At 39.7% G+C, this 12,912-nt stretch overlaps 1 protein-coding gene across 4 annotated transcripts in view; it reads left to right on the plus strand.

Annotated features, from left to right (window-relative positions):
• LOC138617722 (oxysterol-binding protein-related protein 10) overlaps positions 1-12,912 on the plus strand; it is a 71,857-nt gene that overhangs the window by 49,399 nt on the left and 9,546 nt on the right. The gene's annotated exons all lie outside the window — the stretch shown is intronic.

Genomic DNA, 12,912 nt, shown 5'->3' on the forward strand with positions numbered 1-12,912 from the left:
AAGACCTGCGGGAGAAGTTTGGTGGCAGACGCATACTGGAGTCCATGATTGCACTGCAAGACTTTGTCGTGGACACCGCCATCATCCTCTCAGTGATAACCAAAGTTGAGGAACTTTCTGCAAAGTTGGCAAAGAAAGCTGTCTTATATGGAAAGATGTTCTCGAGGCTACAGGTTTAATCGCTGGTTTTCTGGCCACCGTTTGCATGGTGTTACTCTAACCTTAAAGCGGCGCACCTGCAGCTGCATCATTATTGACAAAATAAATGTTTGACTGATCTCTGTAACCTTAAACATGATTAATTATCCTCGGTTTTGCCATCCTTTTACTCAAACCCTCATGCAACAATGGAAACCTTAGCTGTTAATAACAAGATTACGATGAATGGGGTGGGTGTCATCTCGGCAGCATTTATTGCCATGCCCGCTCCTAATAGCCTCTGTCAAATGTTAGACTTCTGTCATTGCCTGTCAAAAGTCTGTGTTAAACATTAAGGGAACAGCCTGTTAACACTAATGCCCAATCTTATAATGGGATGCCAGTCATTTCAGTCCAACTGCAAAAGAAATTACGGAAGGCAGGGAGGGACATTTTACCCTCGATGTGAGCTGGGAATCAGCTTCCTGCCTAAAAACACCACGAGGGACTAACCGAGCCCAGAGCAATGGAATCTGGAGGCGCAGAGATGTAATCTGTCATGTTAACGATCACTTTCTATTGACATATGAGTGTAAAATGGGTATTACAATGTTGCAGTGTCAACCCATTTACAGTTAATTGTCAAGCTGTTCGACATACTTCATGGTGCACAATTAAGAAGTAGGGAAATGAGGGCAGCTCATAATGGTGATTTGGCTCCTTTAAAGACAGTATTATGGCAGTTATGATTCAGGAGGGCTCAGCACGCCATCTGTATTCCTGCCTATGTCACTATTTTTTTTTTGCCAATTTAAGAATGGGATAGTGCGCTGGAGTAAATTTAAGGACATTAAGGACATTTTAATGACCTTGACTTACAATATTGTATCATATTTTTTACAAATATCTTTTTTTTTTAAAGTAACAAATGAATATATGCAGAGAATTATCACTCTTTTCAGAGGGATTTAGCATCTTTCAGCTTATTTAAAAAAAAAAATTTTTTTAGGCTTTGTACTGTAATTAACCGACATTTTGACACTTAAGTGCCCACTGTGTGTACAATTCCTGAAACACTGGCGATAAATCATATCTGAGAAATATTTGTAGACAGTCACATTTAGTGTGTCGCTCTATTATCAGACCGTTAGCCTGTTAGCCTTTAGCCTGTTTGACAGGTTAGAAATTAGCCAATTCTAAAGGTTGCTGCTTTCTATTAAGACCCCCTTTGTAAAGGAGCCTCACTTGGAAATTCAATTATTTACTAATGCTTTATGATTCAATCACTGGCCTTTAAAAAGAACAGCTGGGTTTATGTTAAATCCCTTTGTTATTATCCAGAGACTCATTAGAAAGTGACACAGGTCTCTATTTATACTTTAATAACCCATGTTCAACACCACACTTTTTCTTACTTATAGCTTTTAACTGATCTATAAAGCATTTAAATATATGTATTAATCATTAATAACACCATTAGTCGGTACTTGCAGTGTAAAACAGTACATTAAAATGTGGTGTACTGTTGCGAGGTCTTATCAATGAATCCAAAAGTGTTTTTTTTTTTTTTTTAAATTTATTTCCCACCGTCTGCGATCATTTGCAAAGCTTTCCAAACCCCTCATAAATCAAAATAAAGCGTGATCTAGTTGTCATGTGTCAATAGTAAGTTGATGGTTTCCTTTCAAAAATTACAACGTTAGTGGTTGTTGAACAGGTTTGACTGTGCTGACACTGTGATATAAACTGTCATCACAAAGCAGAGGTGTCACTGTTCTACGGACAGGCAGGCATCTCATTTTGCAGCGACACGTTCACCACACCCCGTCACTGCTCTGCAATATTTTACGCTTTTCCTCCCGCCTGCTTCTCGGCTCTGCCCTGCAGCTTCAACCAGATTTCATTAGAGCCTTCAAAGATGCCCTGGCTGCCATTTGAAGAAGGGCTCAGAGAGACGGTGGAGATGCGGACTGCCCGGGCGCGTTAGTCCACCTTGATACTGATGTTTATTCATGTTTTAAAGATGATTTTTTTGTTTTTGTTTCGGTGTGAAGTTAAAGGAAGGAAAGGTGGAGAAGTGAGAGGGAGAGACATTTTTCATGAGTTGATTATCTTTTTTCATCAAGGAGATGTTTAGATAATGAAGGATAGAGAGTGGGTCCTGTTGGGATGATCATTTTATCTGATTTGTATTGTTTGGCAGGGTAAGGATGGATTTGGGGAGACGATAAGTTTGCCATCTTGTGGTAGTGAAACACAATGCAGATAGACTAAAATGAATCACTGAATCAGGACGTTTGAATATGTTGTTTTATATGAATTCCTAGTTTGCATCCAACAATAGAAGCATACTTTATTCATCATGGTTTTGACTAAATGTTCTTGCATAATTTCTCCTCCTGCTTCTTAAATGATGGACACATATTCTGGTGCAGTGAAGCTCAAGGTCAGTTCTTGATCATCTTTGTTGTTTGCCATGTTACCATTTTCCCTGTAATCTCATGAGCAGTCTTAAGACCAAGAAAAGAAAACACATTAGCCTGGAATAATAAAGGTTTTTGCCACTTGAATTATGTAGTAGCACCGTGGCATTAGATATTCAGTCCTAGTATGCAGCCGACAAGAGTAAGTGCAGGGCCGGTGCGTGACTGTGGGGGAAAATGGAGAGGAAATTGCTGGTGCTTGCAGAAATCTGGTAGGTTTATGCATTTACAACAGCTCCAATGCACTCCCTTACCCTCCCATTAGACCTGTGTACTGTAATACTGTTGGCGTGAGCCGCTGCTGCTGTCGAACAGAGAGTTAATGACAGACCTTCAATCAGCTCGAGTACAAGAGGAAATCTATCATCCCTAGTCTCCTTTTTTTGTGATAAATATCGGATTTTTTTTGTGTCATCAAATAGATTTTCTTTTCTTTTACAAGCATCAAATCTGCCAAAAATGTGTATACAAAGATGGAAATAGAGAGAGACAGAGACAGACAGACAGTTTGTTTGATTGATTGATTGATTGATTGATTGATTGATTGATTGATTGATTGATTGATTGATATACTTTATTGATCCTGCAAGCCTAAAAACATTTCGCTACAGCATCATGGAAACATACAGGTTAAAAGCAATAAAATTACAGAATAAAGATAGAGGTGAAAATATAAAAATGTAAAGATTTACAGTATATACAAATAAAATAGAATAAAATTAAACAACAGTGCAATGGTCAGCAGTAGTGCAAAAAGTTGACTGTACATGGTGATGTATTGGTGGTGCCAACTCTATTGTTATTGATGTAGGGCAGATTTGGCCCAAGGCGGATTGTACATTCTGATTGCAGTGGGCAGGAATGATATCCTGTATCTGTGCCCGTGAGAGTCTGTTGGAGAAAGTGCTCCGCTGTTGTTGCAGTAGGTGGTGGAGATGTGGATAACAGTTTGTTCAGCGTCCTCCTCTCTACCACCTTTTCCAGACTGTACATTTTGAAGCCTGTTATGGAGCCGGCCTTCTTAACCAGTTTGTTAAGTCTGTTGGTGTCGCCGGCTTCAATCCTGCTCCCCCAGGAGACTACTGCGAAGTAAAAATCGAATTCAAATCCTCTAGACAGACAAATATAAACAATATGACGACCCTTGTTGATAAGTCGATTTTATTCGTAGATCCACGACATGGATTATAAAAAAATTCCCTTAGAACAATCACTTGACTGGAAAAAAGAGGAAGAAAGCCCAGGAAATTGTAAAGATTCCTCTTCCTGGAGTAACAGACAAGCAACAGATGTCTTATGTGTAAAATGTGCAGAAATAAAAACCATGAAATTTCACTATAGAAACACAAAAATCTAAATAATGTAACAGTTGCATCGCAATCATTTGTTTTCCATTCTCCTTCTTGTATTTCAAGCTTAAACATTTCTCCATTTACTTTTCTGAGTTACTGTTCCTTCTTTACTCCAGCAGAGAGCAGCAAAGTCCTCATCTGAATTCCCCTGCAGCTCTTCTGTACAATTGAAGCATATTGGGTGAATCTTTTACTGGCAGTGAAAAATGTTTCAGTAGGTTTTCGGGTCGGGTCAGCCTGATTTATTTATTTTTCTAAACTTGCTCTCGACTGTAAGAAAATGAAGCATCGACTTTTCCTGAATCTTATTAATAGACAAAAGGTCCTGTCAGTCGCAGTGTCAGAAAAAGCAAATAATGAGCAGTGTGCTCTCAGCTCAACTTCAGTCTGTTCAGCGGGGAAAATACGAGCCCATGAGTCACTCTCTGCCTTGTCATCCATTCTTTATTGAACCTCCAGCTTTAGTTTGGGAGATTGAATGTGACACCTGCCTCTTTGAAACTGCTTTGTTTCTCACTGCTCTCCTGATATAGACACCACAAACTTCACTTTTTAAAGTGTTGTAGGGAAACCGGCATGAAACACTGAAAAAAAAAATATTTATTCTCCGCCATTGCACATACAAAGACATTTTGTCATGTTTGTGCAAATTATTTCCAATACCGATTGGTCTGGCAGTTATTATCTCAGTGAATGGATTTTTGATTGATATTTGTTTGGCCTGTAGAAAGTCAGAAATGTCTTTAAACTGTTTGTTTTGTTCAAACAACTGTCCAAAAGCTGCAAAGATCCCTCCTTTGAGGAGCTGGAACTTGTGAATTTTGCTTAAAAAAATATGTAAGCAGTTAATCAATAATTTAAAATCTTTCTGAATCATTTCAGCTCCAGTTTTTATTTTGAACGCAGATAACTAGATATTTTGCATTGACCTCTACTAATAAGCCCATATAATGACACTGAGACTGAGCGTTAGTGGCTAATGTACGCTCGCGGAAATGACTCGCAACTATCGACTGTTTATAAAAGTGGACGTAGCTTCGGGGGTCTAAAAATCGAGGCCAATACCAAAGGGCCACTAGAGGTTGGCTTCAAAAGTTCTCTGGCTCCATAAACTTCCATTCAACTTCTCTCATGAAATACATAGTTAATAAAAAAAAAAAAGTCCACAAGTCATAATGATGTCATTCGCTAAAGTGTCTTTCTTATTAGTTTTCTGACAGTCCATCTGAATATAATTCCATCATTAATTAGATATTATACTTTAAAAAGCGGTGTGTTTGGAGGTTTGTCTTTTTAATTGACAGGCTTGTGGTACTCTCAGGTTTCTGTTATACGTGGGCGGGCATATTGTCCTCGGGTTCGCAGCCAGATCGAGTCAGATCCACTGCTCACTCCTCCTCAGCTCATCCAAATATGGTCACTTTCTCAAAATAGCAAGATGGCGAGGACTGATATCCAAAATCGAAGCTCCATAACAGCAGTTCACAAACCAATAGTGACGTCATTGATGGTTGCTGCTTGGCGGCGACCTGCAGAGGTCTTATGAGCTCATTTGTTTCTAACTCCACATTCCCAGATTTTTTTTATCCAACCTTTAACTCAACCCACGCTGATTCACTGTATGTAATTTTGGGCGGTGTATCAGATTTTGCACAGCTCCCTCCTGAGCCGCAGAAGGGTTCAATGCTAATGAACTGTTTCCAGTGAAGTTCCCCTTTAATATGTGAATACAGCATGAAGATTTTACCACACGCCTTTATGATGGACAGCAGCCTTCATGTTTTTTTTTTTGCTTAATGGCTCAGAATTATTGTGAAAATTGCACCTTTGACTTGAACAGGCCTGTGGTTGGCTCACTTCCAAGTGTAATGGTGTACAGTTAATTTCATCTTTGTGAGGTTTGCTAAGCTTGCATGTGTCTGAGTGAGTGCCTAACCACTGTGTCTGCACTGGCAGTACATCACATCCTCTCATTAGATGCTGCGCTGATGAAACTGCTCATCATAATTTATACACGAAGGGCTGAAACTCAGCATTTCAGTCCCTCTTAACTCCTTTTTTTTTGTTTTTAAGAAGCGGGAGATATTTGGGGAAGTCTGATTCCCTTACAGTGCCAATCCACTTTTTCATTCATAACCTTTCAAGTGGTGCTTTTCTGAGTTTGTGAATTATTTGTTAGACTCCTTATGTTGCATCTGGGTCAACTCCCACCTCCTTTATTTCTCATTGTACTGTAATAATCTGCAATGTCTTGCTGTTGTGCCTCTTCTTTGGTTTCATTCTTTTGCTGGTGCTGGACGTCTGGTAGGGATCGAAGCCGGAGTTCATTTATTATTTTGCCTTTTTGCATTACAGCCTGCCTATTTTCTTCGCAGCTTTAAAGCTGCTAATTAACCAATTGCTACACAGTCATATACCTTATTAGTAAACAGTATAAACACTCCTATACTTGTATAAATTGACAGATACACATGTCGTTTGTAGCTTTGAAATAAATGCCAAATGGGGACCCAAACAGGAAGCCCTCAGAAGCTCTAACTCAAAAGCTTTTCAGTAACTTCCCGACGGCTGACATTTAAAACATCCCTGACATTTAACAGAGAAAATGGAGCTAAAAAAAAACAAAACACACACGGTTGTTGTTTTAGTAAGGTGAGTGATCAATTTAAACTTTTAGGCAGTCATTCTTACTTAAATAAAGGATAAGTGTAAAGCACAGAGGCGGGAAGTTCAGTGATTGTTTGGCTAAATGTCAAACTAGTAGGCAAGAGGTGTTGTTAAGTAATTTTGATGTGGTTGCCCGAGGGTTTACTGAGAAAACACAAACAGTCAGCTCCAGTCTTCACGGTGAAAATACCACGCTGATAAAAGAGAGGTCAGAGGCTAACGGGCGGGACACAAATACTCCACCAACAGCTACACTGATTAGCAGGAAGTGGCAGGATCCCACAACGTTATCTGCACATACAAGAGGATAACGAGGGTACAATATTCACCATAACTGCATGATTGAAGAGTAAAAAAAAGGAAACTCACACTTCTCTTATGCAGGTGAAATGCATAAAAACACATTTATTTCAGCTCCTTGAAGAAATCCACATTTCGGCATCGAGAAATTGAAATGAATAAATTAATCAAATACTTAGAGTTAAATAGGCAAAAAAGTCAAAATATACAGATAGCATATCAGCTTTTGTTGATTTGGACTGAAAAACATCAGATGCAATATGAAAATGATGCTTGAAAGACTGTATGTAACACTGATATGATGTCAAATGTATGTACAACAGCAACAAACATGTTGGTCTTACATAAAATTGTCTTCTGCATGAAGAAATTGTAAAACTATGAGAAGTCAATATAATATGACTGACTAATTAGCAACATGTCAAGCAACACTTATTTTGGTAATTGATTAATTGCTTGTTTGTCAAGCAAAGAAATATCAAACGTTCAGTGGGTTCAGCTCCTCAGATTTCCTCTGTCTTTAGGCTTTGGGCTGTTGATCAGACACAAGAAGCCATTTAAAGATGCCAGTCTGAATTTTGTGAAATTATGATCTGCCTTTTTTCAAACTATAAATATTTTACAAACTAAATGATTAATAGATGAATGAATAAATAATAAATAGATGAACCAATATTGAAAATGATTCATTTCAACTCTAAAAAAAAACAAGTCTTGCCTGTTACTGTTAATGACAAAGGTATTTCCTCAAACTTCTATTTACTAGAGATGCCGGTTCTCCATCGTTAATACGGTCTGTTTTATATTCCCAGCATCGCTTCGCTACTCTGTGCTTACTGCAATGACTTTTTAACTTCAATCGCATTCACTAAACAAACTGGCTTTTGAAACACAACAGACAAATCTTCAATATCTCCAGCTGATGTTTCATGGACTAAATCAGCATCACTTCTGCTCAGCTGCTGATCAGGTTGAAGGCTCTCACGCATCATAACACAGAAAGACGTCAAGTTCAGGGTCACATTTACACCCTTGTAGATGGAAACACATCCAACCAATTCAAATCAAGAGTTTTAGATGGGTAGAATCCAAACTTTCCAATTGTGTTTCCTTTCTATGCCTCCGTGCCAGCGACTGCCAGAAGCGTAATGTTTTCAGGTTGTCCGTCCGTCCCATTTCCACGAGCACGATATTTCAGGAACATCATGAGGGACTTTTTTCAAATTTGGCACAAACGTTCACTTGAACTCAACGACGAACTGATCAGAATTTGGTGATCAAAAGTCATTGTGACCTCAAAAAACATGTTTTGTGGCCATATCTCAAGAATGACCAAATTTCACACAAATGTCAAACAGGATAAAATGATGAACTGACGACAAAAGGTCAAAGGTTAACGTCACTGTAACATCAAAATGCAAAAACACTTTTCTGACCATCATTCAACACCATAACTCAAGAACAGAAGAGGACACGGTGACAATATTTTATATTTGATCAGATGCTAAATTATTGACACTAATCTTGAGTTTCCACTTTGTAACTGTTTTAGAATTTGTAGCATCTTTGCAGCAACATCCGTATTCAAAGCGTTATCTACTGTCATGGCTACAACTTTGTCTTTAATCGGAATCAACTGTATTGGCCAAGCATGTGAGCACATATAAGAAAAGTGATGTTTTTTTTGTAATACAGTAGACATACAGCAGAACAAGAATGGTAACGTTTTATTTATCTCTATATCACAAATCTTAGATCTAACTGCAACTTGACTGGATACATACAACTGTGAGATGGTAATTCCAGTTTCTCTGTGAGCTAAGCCCAAAGGAGTATTGAAGGGGGAGAAATCCCCTTTAGTCTGGTATACACTCTTCAAAGGCAGAGCAAGAAAGAGACACTTCTGTTGGGGAGCGATTTCAGAGCAAAAGGTTTAGAAGTAGAGTCTCAATAAATCTACAGCATCCCGTTGCTCTCAGATGGTGTTTTGCCGAAGATATGAGCAAAGATGGAGGTGATAACGATAGGGGATGAAGAGGACAGCTGGCAAAGGAGGACCAGCCCTCAAAGTTGTATCCCGTTGAAACTGGGAATGAAAAAGGAGTCTTTGAAGTGGGAGCACGGGCCGACTTGCCCAATCTGAGCCTCCTGTAGACGCCCACACTCTCCCCCAATGCGTTGCAACAGTGAGCGGCAGGCAAAAAAGAAAGAGACTGAGAAATAGTGAGTGAAAAAAATGGAGGAAACCAGGGAGAAAGATGAGGATGAAAGAGAATAGAGGATGGCATGAAGGAGGGGATGAGGGAAGGGATGGTGAATAAACGAAACAATGACGGAGATGACAGCGCGAGGGCGGAGGAAGAGAGAGGAAGAATGAATCAAACAGATGATTGGAGTCATTTAAAGGGAAGACAGTCAGGCTGCAGAGGATTTACAGAAGAAGACAGTTACAGGGAGAAAGAAACAGAGGGAGAGTTTAAACTGAAGTTACGCCCATGTGTTCCTGAAAAAGCTTTGACTACTGAAGGTTTGCAAAACGGCCAGACTGATAATTTAACAAGTCAATATACACACCTCCTACGTCATGTACTAGATATAAGAAGGAGAGGTGAAGGTGTAGAAGGAGGGATGAAGGCAGGGAAACCATGTCAGGCTAGGACAGGAGGGAGGGAGGACAGCAGGGGAACAAGTGATGAGGAAAGTGTGGAGGAGGATGAGGTAAAAATGGAAAGAGACGTAGGGAAACACAGCAGACGGATGATGGGAGGGCATAGAGGGGAAACGTCACTGGGACTTTCCTTCAGTTTCTTTTCCCCTCCTCCCTTCCTTTTTTTTTTTTTTTTTTTTTTTTTTTCAGAGTGGGTGGTGGGCAGAGAGGAGAGAGACTCTCTCTGCAAGTCACGCACAGCAGCTCACCACCTTCACTCAGCCACACTGTCTCTAAAAAAGACCCGGGACCCCTTTAAGAAGGCTGCTCACTCAGTCAGCAAATTCAGATGAAGGAGAAGATTTTTTTTTTCATTAGAGGGGCCCAGAACCCTTCAAAAGATCCAGATTTAGTCCGTTTTTTCCACGGAGAGAACACCTCTTTAATTGGATTTTCCACTGACTGAAGCCTCGTGCAGCTGCTATCCTGTTTGTGGAGCAAGAAGCTTTGACTGCTCTACTTCTGCTCTATTGTACTGTTGGTGGTGTTTACCTGAGGCCACCCTGCTACTTTTTCCTTTTTGGAGATGAGATCCAGTTCTATGCAGGTCAAGCCTGTAGCTACACAGCAATGCAGTGTGAGTGTTAATAAGCTGATGTTTGTATTTGTGCATGCATGCTTGCATGGTCGTATTTGTTGTCTTTGCATCTGTGTTGGATGAGGTGAGTAGGGTGGATGCAGCCGGAGGGGTTATCCAGAGTGCATTTTAGCAGTAAACATTACTGATCTGAAATGGGAAGCATAGTTTCCCTCCCAACACTGAGCTGTTGTTGACTTCATAAATTATGGAACAAACTAGCCAGCGGGCTTGTTGTCGTGGTAAACATGTTCAGCATCTGTTCAAAATTGCCTCAATAGTTGTTGTTTTTTTAAATATAAAAAGGTGAAATAGAGAATTTTTTCCCCTCTCGTTAATACAATATCCAGAGGTTAAAAAATAAATAGCTACCACTTTGTGAACAAGCACCCCTTTTAAAGAGTTGTAACTAACTCCTTTGTTAATGTTTTGTAGATCAGTTATAAACTATTAATAAAGTGTTTTGATATGTTGTCAGGTTGAAAAGAAACCTCTCTTGCTGGCTCCATAATATGTTGTAATAATGCTTTTATATCGACAACTGAGTACAGCTACTCTACCTGAGGAAGATAATTCGGTACTTTATTTAAATATTTGCATTAATTGCTCCTTATTTTGAAGAGAAGTATTGTAGTATAGTCTAATGATTTATAACTAAAACGGTTTATTAAATGATTAATCAATGCTTAATTAAGCCATTCATTAAAAAGTTTTCATTTAAAGAGAATACTGTATTAAAAAAAGCTTTTGAATATCCATAAACTGACTCAAAAAACTCTAGCTTTGTCTGTCCATACAAACGTTCATATTCATGTACATTAAGCATGGACTGTCTGTGAAAATTAGAAATAGTACTAGCATCTTGTAGGCAGAACGGTTAGTAGTTAAATATGTGATATAATGCACATAACTCCAAGCATTCTTGCAAACAAGCTACGTTTGACTGTGGACGCAGTAGTGTAGAATATAATAAACAAAACTGAAGGATTTTATGCCGCATTGATTGATAAAAGCACCAAGCACCAAATTCATAACCTCCCCTCCTCCTCACAGTGTTAAGTCTTACAACCACACACCCTCTGTGCCTATTCATTAATGGAGACACATTATTATCCACTTTTGGACAACTTAAACTGTTTAAAAAAAAAAAAAAAATCGTGGTTAGTGCTAACCACCAAGTCCTCCAATATACGTTGTATATCCACTTGAGTGTTTTCCGCTGAGATGTTCTGACCTCTTCAGAAGTAATTTCCTGTGGCTGCCAGGAGCCTCTTTAATTAGTTAGAACCACTGAAATCAAAACAGACCTCCCCCCCTACCTCCCTCTTTTTTTCCCTTTCACTTCTATATATATATATCGCTCTGCTGCGGGAGCCAACCAGCTCCAGGGACTCCTGTACGAGTGTGTTGAAGCATGATCCCTCCTGCGTGTGCTCTTCTGTGCAAAATGTTTTGGTGCAGAGTGTACTCGGCGTGCGTGTGCATGTGTGAGTGGATGTGTGGAGCCGTTAGCATGCATGCATGGAATGAAATATTCAGGTGACAGGCAGGCGCTCTGGTCCTGGAAATCCCTCTCGTTTTCTTCTCTGCAGGAGCCCTGTATGCAATTATGCAACCAGGAGTTGCTGTTCAGATTTCCTTCAGTATTCATGCTTATCTTGCAGGTTTCTTTAGCTGCAGCTTCTCTAAAATAAGATCTCTAGCGGTTGGAAAAAGGACAGACATGTATGTGTAATTGTTATTGCATAGAGACGCAACTAGACACGGAGGATGGGGCGGTGCAGAGAGTTGTTGTTGCCCACAGGCTCGAGAGCTCTTTCTGCATTATACATGAACTTGTGTCTTGTTTTGTACTTTTTGTCCTCTTCCTTCCTGCCCTAAGTTGCTGCAGGGGGTATCAAAGGCATCAGCTCTTCTTTAACCTGGACTGGATCCGTTTCCAGTTGAATGACGGAACACAAACGAAGGACACAAATTCTGCTCACTTTGACCAACGCAGCCAATGTAAAGGTCAATACTGGAGGCTCTCGAGAGGCTCTCAGAAATGTAGTGCTCCTGTCGCTATATGAAACACTGAAAGTGGCTTGAAAGGCGGATTGACACGGCTAAATGGATATGAACAGGCTGCAGTGAAAAGTATAACTGGTAATAATTGGTAATTGGTTATGTCCTCTGGTATTTATAGGTTGCTTCTTGAACAGCCCCTTCGCTGACCTCTAAATGAGTGCTTGACCTTGTAGTTGAAATACAGTTGAATGTTGGTTGAAGAAAATTGTTTCATTTTCCTCCTCTTGGCCTTTTCAAAGGACGAGTGTGAATTCATAAATATGTAGAACAGCAACTCAACATCTCTGGCAGTTTTAGACTTTTTATTCAGGACCTCTCCTCATAGAGCGACGTTCACTTCTTAGATTGTTTCATCTATAAATATCTAACATTTCAGAACACAGAAAATTAGACAAATAAGCAGAATTCCCATGAAAAGACCAAAACCATGAATGACTTAATCCTACTACCCAATATTATGTGTTGCCCAGGCTGGTTGCATTGTTCTGTGCCATAGAGCTCTTCTGTTGTCCCAAAAATAAGGAAAACTTGCCTTTGCAATGTTGATGAAATGACAAAACACAGAAGGGGGTCAGCTGCCCCTCCTTGCCTCCCTGTACATCCACCCCTGTCACACACATA

This window comes from Brachyistius frenatus, unplaced genomic scaffold (genome assembly GCF_029030835.1).
Source record: "Brachyistius frenatus isolate BFR_SWC_R1_liver_20210118 unplaced genomic scaffold, ASM2903083v1 Contig_2, whole genome shotgun sequence".
Taxonomy (NCBI): Eukaryota; Metazoa; Chordata; class Actinopteri; family Embiotocidae; genus Brachyistius; species Brachyistius frenatus.